An 11,960-nucleotide genomic window follows, 5' to 3' on the forward strand; every position below is an offset into this window, starting at 1 on the left:
CATTCCTTAATTTTACAATGTTTCTGTAGATAGTCTTTAAATTTCTTCCAATCTTCTTCTGCCGACTCTTCTCCCTGGTCTCGAATTCCGCCAGTCATTTCCGCCAGTTCCATGTACTCCATCACCTTCATCTGCCATTCTTCCCGGGTGGGTAGATCTTGTGTCTTCCAATACTTTGCGATAAGTATTCTTGCTGCTGTTGTAGCATACATTAAAAAATTTCTATCCTTCTTTAACACCAACTGGCCGACCATGCCCAGGAGAAAGGCCTCTGGTTTCTTCAGGAAGGTATATTTTAATACCTTTTTCATTTCATTATAGATCATCTCCCAGAAAGCCTTAATCTTTGGGCACGTCCACCAAAGGTGAAAGAATGTACCTTCATTTTCTTTACATTTCCAACATTTGTTATCGGGCAAATGATATATTTTTGCAAGCTTGACTGGTGTCATGTACCACCTGTATATCTTTTCAATAATATTCTCTCTTAAGGCATTACATGCCGTAAACTTCATACCGGTGGTCCACAACTGTTCCCTGTCAGCAAACATAATGTTATGACCAATATCTTGTGCCCATTTAATCATAGCAGATTTAACCGTTTCATCCTGCGTATTCCAGTTTAACAGCAAGTTATACATTCTTGAAAGTGTCTTAGTTTTGGGATCTAACAATTCTGTTTCCAATTTTGATTTTTCCACCTGGAAGCCAATTTTTTTGTCCAAATTATAGGCCTCTCTTATTTGATAATAATGAAGCCAGTCTCGCACTTTATCTTTTAATTTCTCAAAATTCTGCAATTTCAATTTATCTCCTTCTTGTTCCAATATTTCCCAATATTTCGGCCACTTGGCCTCCATATTGAGCTTTTTCTGAGCCTTCGCTTCCATTGGTGACAACCACCTTGGGGTTTCATTTTCCAGTAAGTCTTTGTATCTTATCCAGACATTAAACAATGCTTTCCTTACAATATGGTTTTTAAATGCTTTATGTGCTTTAACCTTGTCGTACCACAAATATGCATGCCACCCAAAAACATTGTTAAAACCTTCTAAGTCCAAAATGTCCGTGTTCTCAAGAAGCAGCCAGTCTTTCAACCAGCAGAATGCTGCTGATTCATAGTAAAGTTTAAGGTCTGGCACGGCAAATCCGCCTCTTTCCTTTGCATCAGTTAATATTTTAAATTTTATTCTGGGCTTCTTGCCCTGCCAGACAAATCTAGAAATATACTTCTTGAAACAGTCCATCTTGTCCAAAATTTGCAACGATTGAAACAGAAATAACATTTTTGGCAATACATTCATCTTTATAGCTGCAATTCGACCCAACAAGGAAAGCTTCAAATTTGACCATATTTCTAAGTCTTTTTTCACTTCTGTCCAACATTTCTCATAATTATCTTTAAATAAATGTAAGTTCTTAGCCGTCATATTAACCCCCAGATATTTTACTTTCTTAACTAAAGTTAAACCTGTCTCCTTCTGAAACCTCTCTTTCTCAATCGATGTTAAATTTCTCTCTTTTTTTAAAAAAAATAAATTTTTATTGGTTTTCCACACACAAAATAAAAACAAACAATAGACAATACACAAACATACAAACATATAAACATGTATAATTCCATACTCTTATTTTCATACACCTTGCTTCCTGGACTTCCCCATACCTCCCCTTTTCCACATCCTTGTTTTAAATTTCTTCAGCAACTCGACTTCCGGAGGCGGCGCGAAATGGCAATGGCGGTCCTCTTCAGTCTCTGAAGAGGGGCTCCGCGGGAAAGGGTTGCACGCTGCGGCATAGCGACGACCCATTAAGAAAAACCACGGGCAGAGTGAGCCTAAAACCATGCCTAAAACTTTCTTTGAACTAACTGACAATATGGATTTGATTGATATATGGAGGACAAAAAACCCCTTAGGTAAAGAAGGAACTTTTTTTTCTGAGGCTCATTTGTCATGGACACGAATCGACCAAATATGGACAACTAGAGGGCTGGCACCTAAAACTATAAAAGTGGAAATCTGCCCAAAAACCTGCTCCGACCATAACGCCTTGAAAGTGGAATTGAGACTTACTCCAACCGGTTCCTTTAGATGGAAAATGAATGACACCCTACTAAGAGACCAGGAGATTGTAAAGAAGGCCCCAAAAACTTTAAAAGACTATTTTGAAATAAACTTGAACACTACGGTGGAAAAGAGAACAATCTGGGACGCAAGCAAAGCAGTTATGAGAGGGTTTCTGATACAACAAAATACGATTAAGAAAAGACTCTGGAATGGAAAAAAAGAAAAGATCTTGGAGAAAATAAGAGAAGGAGAGAAAAAATTGAGAAGTAAACCAAAGTCGAAGGAGGTGCTGAGAGAAATTAAATTCCATCAGGCACAATATTCGAAATTGATAAATCAAGAGGTGGAATGGAAAATTAAACAAATGAAGCAAAGATCATTCGAATCAGCAAATAAATGTGGAAAACTGCTAGCATGGCAGCTGAAAAAGAGACAAAAACTGAATACAGTTACAAATCTAGAGATTGAAGGGAGAATTGTTCAGAAACCAGAAGAAATCAGAAAGTGTTTCCAGAGATATTTTAAAGAACTTTATGCACAGGGGCCACAGAGAGAATTTGAAATAGATCAATTCTTAAAAACCAATGGACTATCAAAAGTAACTCAGGAAAAGAGAACAATCCTGAATTGCAAAATAATGCAACAGGAAATCGAAGGTGCCATTCAGAATATGCAATTAGGCAAATCTCCAGGCCCTGATGGACTTACCTCCAAATATTATAAGGTTTTGAAAGACTATTTGATACAACCTTTGATGGAGGTTTGTAACCAGATTATGGAGGGGAAGAAGGCACCGGAGTCGTGGAAAGAAGCTTTCATCACATTGATTCCGAAAGTGGAAACTGAAAAGACTCAACTCAAAAACTACCGTCCCATCTCACTCCTAAATGTGGATTACAAAATCTTTGCAGACATTCTGGCAAGTAGACTTAAAAAAGTACTGAATGAAGTAATCCATAAGGATCAGGCAGGCTTTCTCCCAGGAAGACATTTGTTTGATAACACTAGGAACATTATTGCTATTTTGGAACTTTTACAAACAAATATCAATACGAGAGCAGTGTTAATTTTTATTGACGCAGAGAAGGCCTTTGACAACATTTCTTGGAGGTTTATGAAGAAAAACTTGGAAGGGATGGGAGTGGGACGGGGGTTTGAAAATGGTATAGAAGCAATTTATTCTGAGCAAAAAGCTAAATTGATAGTGAACAATGTGGTGACAGAGGAGTTTAAAATTGAAAAAGGGACACGACAGGGGTGCCCCCTATCCCCTCTATTATTTATCTCAGTCCTGGAGGTGCTTTTGAACATGATCAGGGAGGACCGGTTGGTACAAGGAATACAGGTCGGAGTGAAACAATATAAACTGAAAGCATTCGCAGATGACTTGGTTTTAACACTACAGGAGCCAGAATCTAGTACAAAAAGAGTTCTAGAACTGATTCATGAATTTGGTCGGGTGGCGGGATTTAAGTTGAACAAGCAAAAAACCAAGGTTTTGGCTAAAAATTTGACACCTACAGAAACGGATGGGTTTCAGAAAGAGACAGAATTAAGTGTTGTTAAAAAAGTGAAATACCTGGGGGTGCATTTGTCCTCCAAAAATTTGAATTTATTTAAAGACAACTATGAAAAATGTTGGGTAGAAATCAAAAAAGATTTGGAAACTTGGTCAAGACTGAAACTTTCCTTGTTGGGTCGAATTGCAGCTATAAAAATGAATGTATTGCCGAAAATGTTATTTTTGTTTCAGACCCTACAGATTGTGGACAGAGTGGAATGTTTTGGAAAGTGGCAGAAGGATATCTCCAAAATAGCAGGGCAAAAAGCCCCGAATAAAGTTTAAAATACTAACTGACTCGAAAGAAAGAGGGGGGTTTGCCCTGCCAGACTTGAGGTTGTATTATGAATCTGCAGCCTTCTGTTGGTTGAAGGATTGGTTCTTGCTGGAGAACACTGATGTCCTGGATCTGGAAGGGTTTGATAATGCTTTTGGTTGGCATGCATATTTGTGGTACGACAAGGTTAAAGTTCATAAATTGTTTAAAAACCATATTGTCAGAAGAGCAATATTTATGGTCTGGATGAAATACAAAGACTTATTAGAGGGCAAGACCCCGAGGTGGCTATCACCGTTGGAGGCCAAGGCTCGAAAAAGGCCTAACATGGAGGCCCATTGGCCGAAATATTGGGAAAAAATTTGAGATAATTGGAGGTTGCAGAGCCAGGAGAAATTAAAAAATAAGGTGCGAGACTGGCTACACTATGCTCAAATTCAAGAGGTTTTTAAAATAGATAAAAAAGTTGGTTTCCAGGTGGAAAAATCGAAACTAGAGACGGAACTATTAGAACCAAAAACTAAGATACTTTCGAGAATGTATAACTTGCTGCTTAAATGGAACACACAAGATGAGACAGTAAAATCCGCCATGATAAAGTGGGCACAGGACATTGGGCACAACATTATGTTTGAGGACTGGGAAAGGTTATGGAACACCGGAATGAAATTCACGGCATGTAATGCCTTGAAGGAAAACATTATGAAAATGATATACCGGTGGTACATGACCCCAGTCAAGCTTGCTAAGATATATCACCTGTCTGATAATAAATGTTGGAAATTTAAGGAGGCGGAAGGGACATTCTTTCATCTCTGGTGGACCTGCCCTAAAGTGAAGGCCTTCTGGGAAGTGATTTACAATGAGTTAAAAAAGGTATTTAGATATACCTTTCCCAAGAAACCAGAGGCCTTCCTCCTGGGCATGGTGGACCAGAAGGTGTCAAAGAAGGATAGATCTCTGTTTATGTATGCTACTACAGCAGCAAGAATCCTCATCGCAAAGTATTGGAAGACACCAGATTTACCCACGCTGGAGGAATGGCAGACGCAGTTGATGGACTACATGGAACTGGCTGAAATGACTGGCAGAATCCGAGATTTGGGAGAGGAAATAATGGAGGAGGACTGGAAAAAATTTAAGGACTATTTGCAAAAACAATATAAGCTGTATGAATGTTAAGAATGTGTACGATCAGGAAACTTTTGCTTCAGCAACTTGAATAGGTGAATTGGAAACTAAGTGATAAGAAAGACGAGGTGGACAATATGAAATAACTATACTGTGTTTATTTCCAAGGTACAAACAATGGAGATACAGTTTTTTGATCTTAGAAACATAGTATTTGAAAGATACAGTAAGATATGAAATAAGGTAACAAATTGCTGATGTTTTAATTGCAAAGAATGCAGGGTTCGGAAGATGTGGGGAAGTCCGACTGGAATAGTGAAAATAATATGGAAAGTTGGTTTTTATGTATTTCTTTTTCCCCCCCTTGTATTTTCATTCTGTATTCTTTATTCTGTAAATTTCTGACTATTTGAAAGAAAACTTAATAAAAATATTATAAAAAAAAAAATTTCTTCAGCAACTCCTCCAATTAGCTAATTATTCAAATCAATTCTTTTAATTTCTTCCTTAACTTATTAATTACAGCTGCAATTCTCTGTTTCCCATTTCCCTGACATCTTAACACTCCTCAATTTTACAACAATTTTTAAGATATATCTTGAATTTCTTCCAGTCCTCTTCCACTGTCTCTTTCGCCTGGTCACGGATTCTGCCAGTCATCTCCGCCAGTCCCATATAGTCTATCACCTTCGTCTGCCATTCTTCTAGCGTGGGTAGCTCTTGTGTCTTCCGATACTTTGCTAAAAGGATCCTTGCTGCTGTAGCGGCGTACATAAAAAACGTCCTATCCTTCCTTGACACCAATTGGCCCACCATACCCAAGAGAAAAGCCTCTGGCTTCTTAGGAAAAGTCCTTTTGAGAACTTTCTTAATTTCATTATAGATCATTTCCCAAAAGGCTTTTTATCGTCGGGCAGGTCCACCAAAGGTGGTAGAAGGTACCTTCGGTCTCATTACATTTCCAACATTTATTATTGGGCAAGTGATAAATTTTTGCTAGCTTGACTGGGGTCATGTACCACCTGTAGATCATTTTCATAATATTTTCTCTTAAGGCATTACATGCCGTAAATTTAACACCGGTGGTCCATAACTGTTCCCAGTCAGCAAACATAATTTCATGACCAATGTCTTGTGCCCATTTAATCATAGCTGATTTCACCGTTTCATCCTGTGTATTCCATTTCAACAGCAAGTTATACATTCTCGACAAATTCTTAGTATTGGGTTCTAACAACTCTGTTTCTAGTTTTGACCTCTCCATCTGGAAGCCTATTTTCCTGTCCTGTTTAAATACCTCGTTTATCTGAAGGTAATGAAGCCAGTCTCGTACTTTGGACTTTAATTTCTCATAGCTCTGTAATTTAACTTTTTCACCATCTTGTTCTAAAATTTCACAATATTTTGGCCATTTAGACCCCATATTAAGTTTTTTCACCTCCTTGGCTTCCATTGGTGACAACCACCTGGGAGTTTTACTTTCCAGTAAATCTTTGTACCGCATCCAAACATTATATAATGCTTTCCTAACAATATGGTTTTTGAAACCTTTATGCGATTTTACCTTGTCATACCATATATATGCATGCCAACCAAATCTATTATCGAACCCTTCCAAATCCAAAATGTCTGTGTTCTCAAGAAGCAGCCAGTGTTTCAACCAGCAGAAAGCTGCCGATTCATAGTAGAGTCTTAAGTCCGGCAGGGCAAACCCCCCTCTATCTTTTGCGTCAGTTAGAATCTTAAATTTTATTCTGGGCTTTTTGCCCTGCCAGACAAATTTAGATATGTCTTTCTGCCACTTCTTGAAACAATCCATCTTGTCCACAATCTGCAGCGTCTGGAATAAAAACAACATTCTAGGCAATACATTCATCTTGATGACAGCAATTCGGCCTAACAAGGAAAGTCTCAGCCTTGACCATATTTCTAGATCTTTCTTTACTTCTGTCCAGCATTTATCATAATTGTCTTTAAATAAGTTCACGTTCTTAGATGTTAAGTTTACCCCCAGGTACTTCACTTTCTTTCCTATCACTAAACCTGTTTCACTCTGAAACCTCTCTTTTTCAACAATTGTTAGATTTTTCTCCAAGACTTTCGTTTTCTGTTTGTTCAATTTAAATCCTGCTACTTGACCAAATATCTCAATTAGTTCTAAAACTCTTTTAGTACTAGTATCTGGCTGTTGCAAAGTCAATACCAAATCATCTGCGAATGCCCTTAATTTGTAATGTTTGGCTCTGACCTGAACTCCTTTAACCAACTGGTCCCCTCTGATCATGTTTGACAAAACCTCCAAGACTGATATAAAAAGTAAAGGGGATATTGGGCACCCCTGTCGTGTACCTTTTTCTATAGGTATTTCTTCCGTAACCACGTTGTTTACAATTAACTTTGCTTTTTGTTCAGAGTATATTGCACCTATACCGTTTTCAAAACCTTGGCCTACCCCCATCCCTTGGAGATTCTTCTTCATAAAACTCCAACAGATATTATCAAAGGCTTTCTCTGCATCCACAAAAATTAGAACAGCCTTCCTATTAATGTCCACTTCTAACAATTCCAAGATATCTATTATGTTCCTCACATTGTCTGACATGTGTCTCCCTGGAAGAAAGCCAGCTTGGTCCTTATGAATCTCCCCTACCAACACTCTCTTCAGTCTTTTTGCCAAAATGTCTGCAAAAATTTTATAATCCACATTAAGTAGTGATATAGGGCGGTAGTTTTTAACCTGGTTCTTTTCAGTCTCAGTTTTCGGTATAAGTGAAATAAAAGCTTCTTTCCACGATTCAGGTGCCTTTTCCCCCTCCAAAATTTCATTACAGACTTCCTTCAATGGTTGTACTAACCATTCCTTCAACGCTTTGTAGTATCTGGCAGTCAAACCATCTGGTCCTGGAGATTTTCCCAATTGCATATTCTGAATGGCACCCTCTATTTCTTGTCCTGTTATTTTCTCATTCAGAATCATTTTACTTTGCTCTGAGATTTTTGGTAATCCATATTTCTTAAGAAATTCTTCTATTTCCTGTTCGTTAACTGGCCCTTGTGCGTATAGTTTCCTGAAGAAACTTTGAAAACAATTACTTATCTCATTTGGTTTGTAAATATTCTTTCCATCCATTTCTAAACTTGTCACTGTATTCAATTTTTGCCTCTTTTTCAGTTGCCATGATAGAAGTTTCCCACATTTGTCTGCTGATTCAAATGTCCTTTGTCTCATTTGCTTAATTTTCCATTCTATCTCTTTATTCATCAGTTCCATATACTGCATCTGGTAGTACTTAATTTCTCTCAAAATCTCATGAGACTTTGGTTTGGACCTCAATTTCTTTTCACCTTCTTTCATTTTTTCCAAATTTTTTTCTTTCCTCTCATTTTGTTTTTTCCTCTTTATAGAGTTCTGTTGTATTAGGAAACCTCGCATCACGGCCTTGCTTGCAAGCAAGGCCGATGTTAAATTTTTCTCAAGAACTTTGGTTTTTGACTTGTTCAGCTTAAATCCTGCCACATGACCAAATTCTTGAATTAGTTCTAATACTCTTTTCATACTAAATTCTGGCTCCTGTAACGTCAAAACTAGGTCATCTGCAAAAGCTTTCAATTTGTATTGTTTGGCTCCGACCTGGATACCTTTAATCAGATGGTCCCTTCTAATCATATTTAACAAAACCTCCAGGACCGAAATAAAAAGCAATGGGGAAATTGGGCAGCCTTGTCGTGTCCCTTTCTCTATCTTAAATTCCTCTGTCATCACATTATTGACTATTAGCTTAGCCTTTTGTTCTGAATAAATTGCACTTATACCATTTTCAAACCCTTGACCCACCCCCACCCCCTGAAGATTTTTCTTCATAAAATTCCAAGAAATATTGTCAAAGGCTTTCTCCGCATCTATAAAAATTTAAACTGCTAGGGTATTAATATTCACTTGCAACTTCTCCAAAATGTTAATTATGTTCCTCGTGTTGTCATTATCTTTTAAAATTTTGGTTCTCAAGGAAGAGGCAGCCCAGGAATACAAGGCAGGAATTTACCTGGGATCTTGCTAACAAAATCCTTTCATAGCTTTTTGTGAGGGATTTGCGGCTGCTAATTTTAAAGCCAGGATGAGCACTCAGAATTGGGCATCATTTCCTCTGTTATTAAAAATAAAATACTTGTTCTGCTTCTAAAAAAACCCTTTAGAATGCATTCTTATTCTTTTTTCATAAAAAAATTCAAACAGCTGTGCAAAGGTGCTCCTGTGCAATGCAATGTCAGAATAACAAAATAATGAAACATCTCACAAGAGCCTTGTTTTTTAAATATACAGCTAAAAACCTTAAAACTCCTACAACACTTACCAAATAGAAATCTAATAGCTGGCCCCCCAGGCACTAGGAGGCAACCTGATGTTCAAGGCTTCACCCCACCCCCAAACTCTGAGCTTTTGGTTTCTCTTTAGACACTCATCTGTGGTCGCCTGGAGCATTTGAGGGGAAAGAGAGAGAACATTGGGCATACGAAGCAGACATAGAAAAAGAAAGTGACAACCTGCTTGTAAGTGTCATTGTTACTTGGAAGGCAACAAGTCCTGTAAGTTTAATGTACATATAATGCTGTGCTTGAATGCATTGTAATAAAAATACTATAAAGGGAAGTTTCTCTTAGACTTAGGCAAGAGGTTCCACTCTGACAGAAGCATCAGAGGAGGCTGGATCTTTCCTCATAACTCATCGCTGGAGGCATAAGCTGCAGAGCTCTCACGGAAGGAAGCTTAAACTTGAGAAGCCAGTTTGTTCTTGCTGGAGATGGCTAGGAGAAGCAGCAGCAGCAGTTGCAAATAAGTCATGCAATGTTGAAGAAGCTTAGGATCTCCCTCTGGGACCAGGGATAGGAAAGCTGACTGAATTACATAAAGGACTGAACATTGTTTGCAATGTGCTACTTTATCATGGTTATCTTATTGTTAGACTGTTTAAGACTGTTCTGCAGTAAGGCTTCAAAACTTATTTTTGTGATGGAGAGAATTCATTCCCACACAAGGTCCAGATCAGGAATTCCACGGAACAACTTTAACAGCAAGTACTTGAAGGGTACTTCAACATGTACTTCAACAAGTACTTGAAGGGACGCGGGTGGTGCTGGTTGTTAAACCACAGAGCCTAGGGCTTGCCGATCAGAAAGTTGGAAGTTCAAATCCCCGCGATGGGGTGAGCTCCCGTTGCTCGGTCCCTGCTCCTGCCAACCTAGCAGTTCGAAAGAACATCAAAGTGCAAGTAGATAAATAGGTACCGCTCTGGCGGGAAGGTAAACCGTGTTTCTGTGTGCTGCTCTGGTTCACCATAAGTAGCTTAGTCATGCTGGCCACATGACCCGGAAGCTGTACGCCGGCTCCCTCGGCCAGTAAAGCGAGATGAGCGCCGCAACCCCAGAGTTGTCTACAACTGGACCTAATGGTCAGGGGTCCCTTTACCTTTACCTTTACTTGAAGGACCAAACCAAGAATTACAACAATCTCTTCCTCAAAATGCTTCAGCCTCCACCACCTTTACTGCAGTCACTGAAGGCAACCAACTATGTCCTGGGCCCCCCAATCTTTCTCACTGCCAATGAAAACTAATAAATGAAAAGGAAGAGAAGCTACCCATGTCACACTGACACAAACACCTTGCATATGAACTTTGTAAAATAATGAAAGTGTACTACCCCTCCCCCCCTGCTCGCTCTCCCCACCTCTCAATTCCCCAACCTTACACTGTATACAACATTAAAGTCTGTCTGTCTGTGAATTTTTATGATATCCAAACAGAGTAGCTTATAGTTAGGAAGCCAACACCCTCCCTTCAGATGTGAAGGAAATAAACAACTATCCTATTCTAAAAGACATCTGAAGGCATCCCTGTTTAGGGAAGTTTTTGATATTTAATGCTGTACTGTTTTTAACGCTTGATTGGAAGCCGCCCAAAGTGGCTGGGGAAACTCAGCCAGATGGGCGGGGTATAAATAAATAAATAAATAAATAATAATAATAATAATAATAATAATGTAATGATCTTCCTCTGTTTCACTTCAGATAATTCAGTGGGGCCTCTTCTCAGTTCATTCTCTTCTGGATCAGTGCCTTAATCCTTTGAAGATTTTGTATATCACAGAATAGTCATTGAGATGTCCCCAGATGTTGTTGTCAAGTTCCCATCAGCTTCAGCCAGCAGGGCAGACAGTCAAGGATGATAGAAACTCTGATCTAGACCCCACCACTTTGGCTCTGCTGCCCTATATCCTTCCCATTGAAAGAAATGTGAAAATTAATTTTGTACGCTATAGATTTATCCTGATCTGATGCATGCAATGTCTTTTGTTTTGCAGCTGTGTGATTTGTGCTCATATTGTATTGTGGTGGCCATTGGCTATAAACAATAAAATTTATAGATACAGTAGATTGAAATGCAAAAATAAGTAATAAAATAAATAAAACAATTTTATTTTTTTGGTCCTCACTCCCAAATGGTGTGTGTGTTTTTGGTTATATTGTGCTTTTGGTTATATTGGGGGTGGGGTGGGGAGTGGAAAAGTATGAAAGCCAAAAGCGCTCCGCTCCTCTGCTAAATTGATGCAGGAGACCAGAGGCAGTGAATGAAAAAGCAGGGAAAGAGAAACCCTCCAAGTGCCACTGTTTAGAATTAGAGAATGGAGTTATCCAACCTCTGAAGGCAATCTTGTATAGGAAAGTTTTTTAATGTTTTTAATGTTTAATGTTTTATTATGTTTTTTATATATGTTGGAAACTGCCCAGAGTGGCTGGGACAACGTAATAAGATATGCGGTGTATAAATAGGAAAATTATATTTATGGAATGGGATGTTCCTATTTTCATCAGAGAAATGTTGGAGGGTTTGGAAAGGTCGGTTGCTGGAGCTAAGTGATTGCATGA

At 38.5% G+C, this 11,960-nt stretch overlaps 2 long non-coding RNA genes across 2 annotated transcripts in view; both read right to left on the reverse strand.

The window, feature by feature from the left end:
• Positions 1-11,096, reverse strand: part of LOC310702143 — a 37,359-nt gene extending 26,263 nt beyond the window's left edge. Inside the window, exon 1 of the long non-coding RNA XR_014523290.1 lies at positions 10,509-11,096. This is a non-coding gene — a long non-coding RNA (uncharacterized lncRNA). The remainder of the gene's footprint in view (positions 1-10,508) is intronic.
• LOC310702089 overlaps positions 1-11,960 on the reverse strand; it is a 164,446-nt gene that overhangs the window by 52,601 nt on the left and 99,885 nt on the right. The gene's annotated exons all lie outside the window — the stretch shown is intronic.

This window comes from Podarcis liolepis (assembly GCF_965112155.1).
Source record: "Podarcis liolepis genome assembly, chromosome: 2".
Lineage (NCBI taxonomy): Eukaryota > Metazoa > Chordata > Lepidosauria > Squamata > Lacertidae > Podarcis > Podarcis liolepis.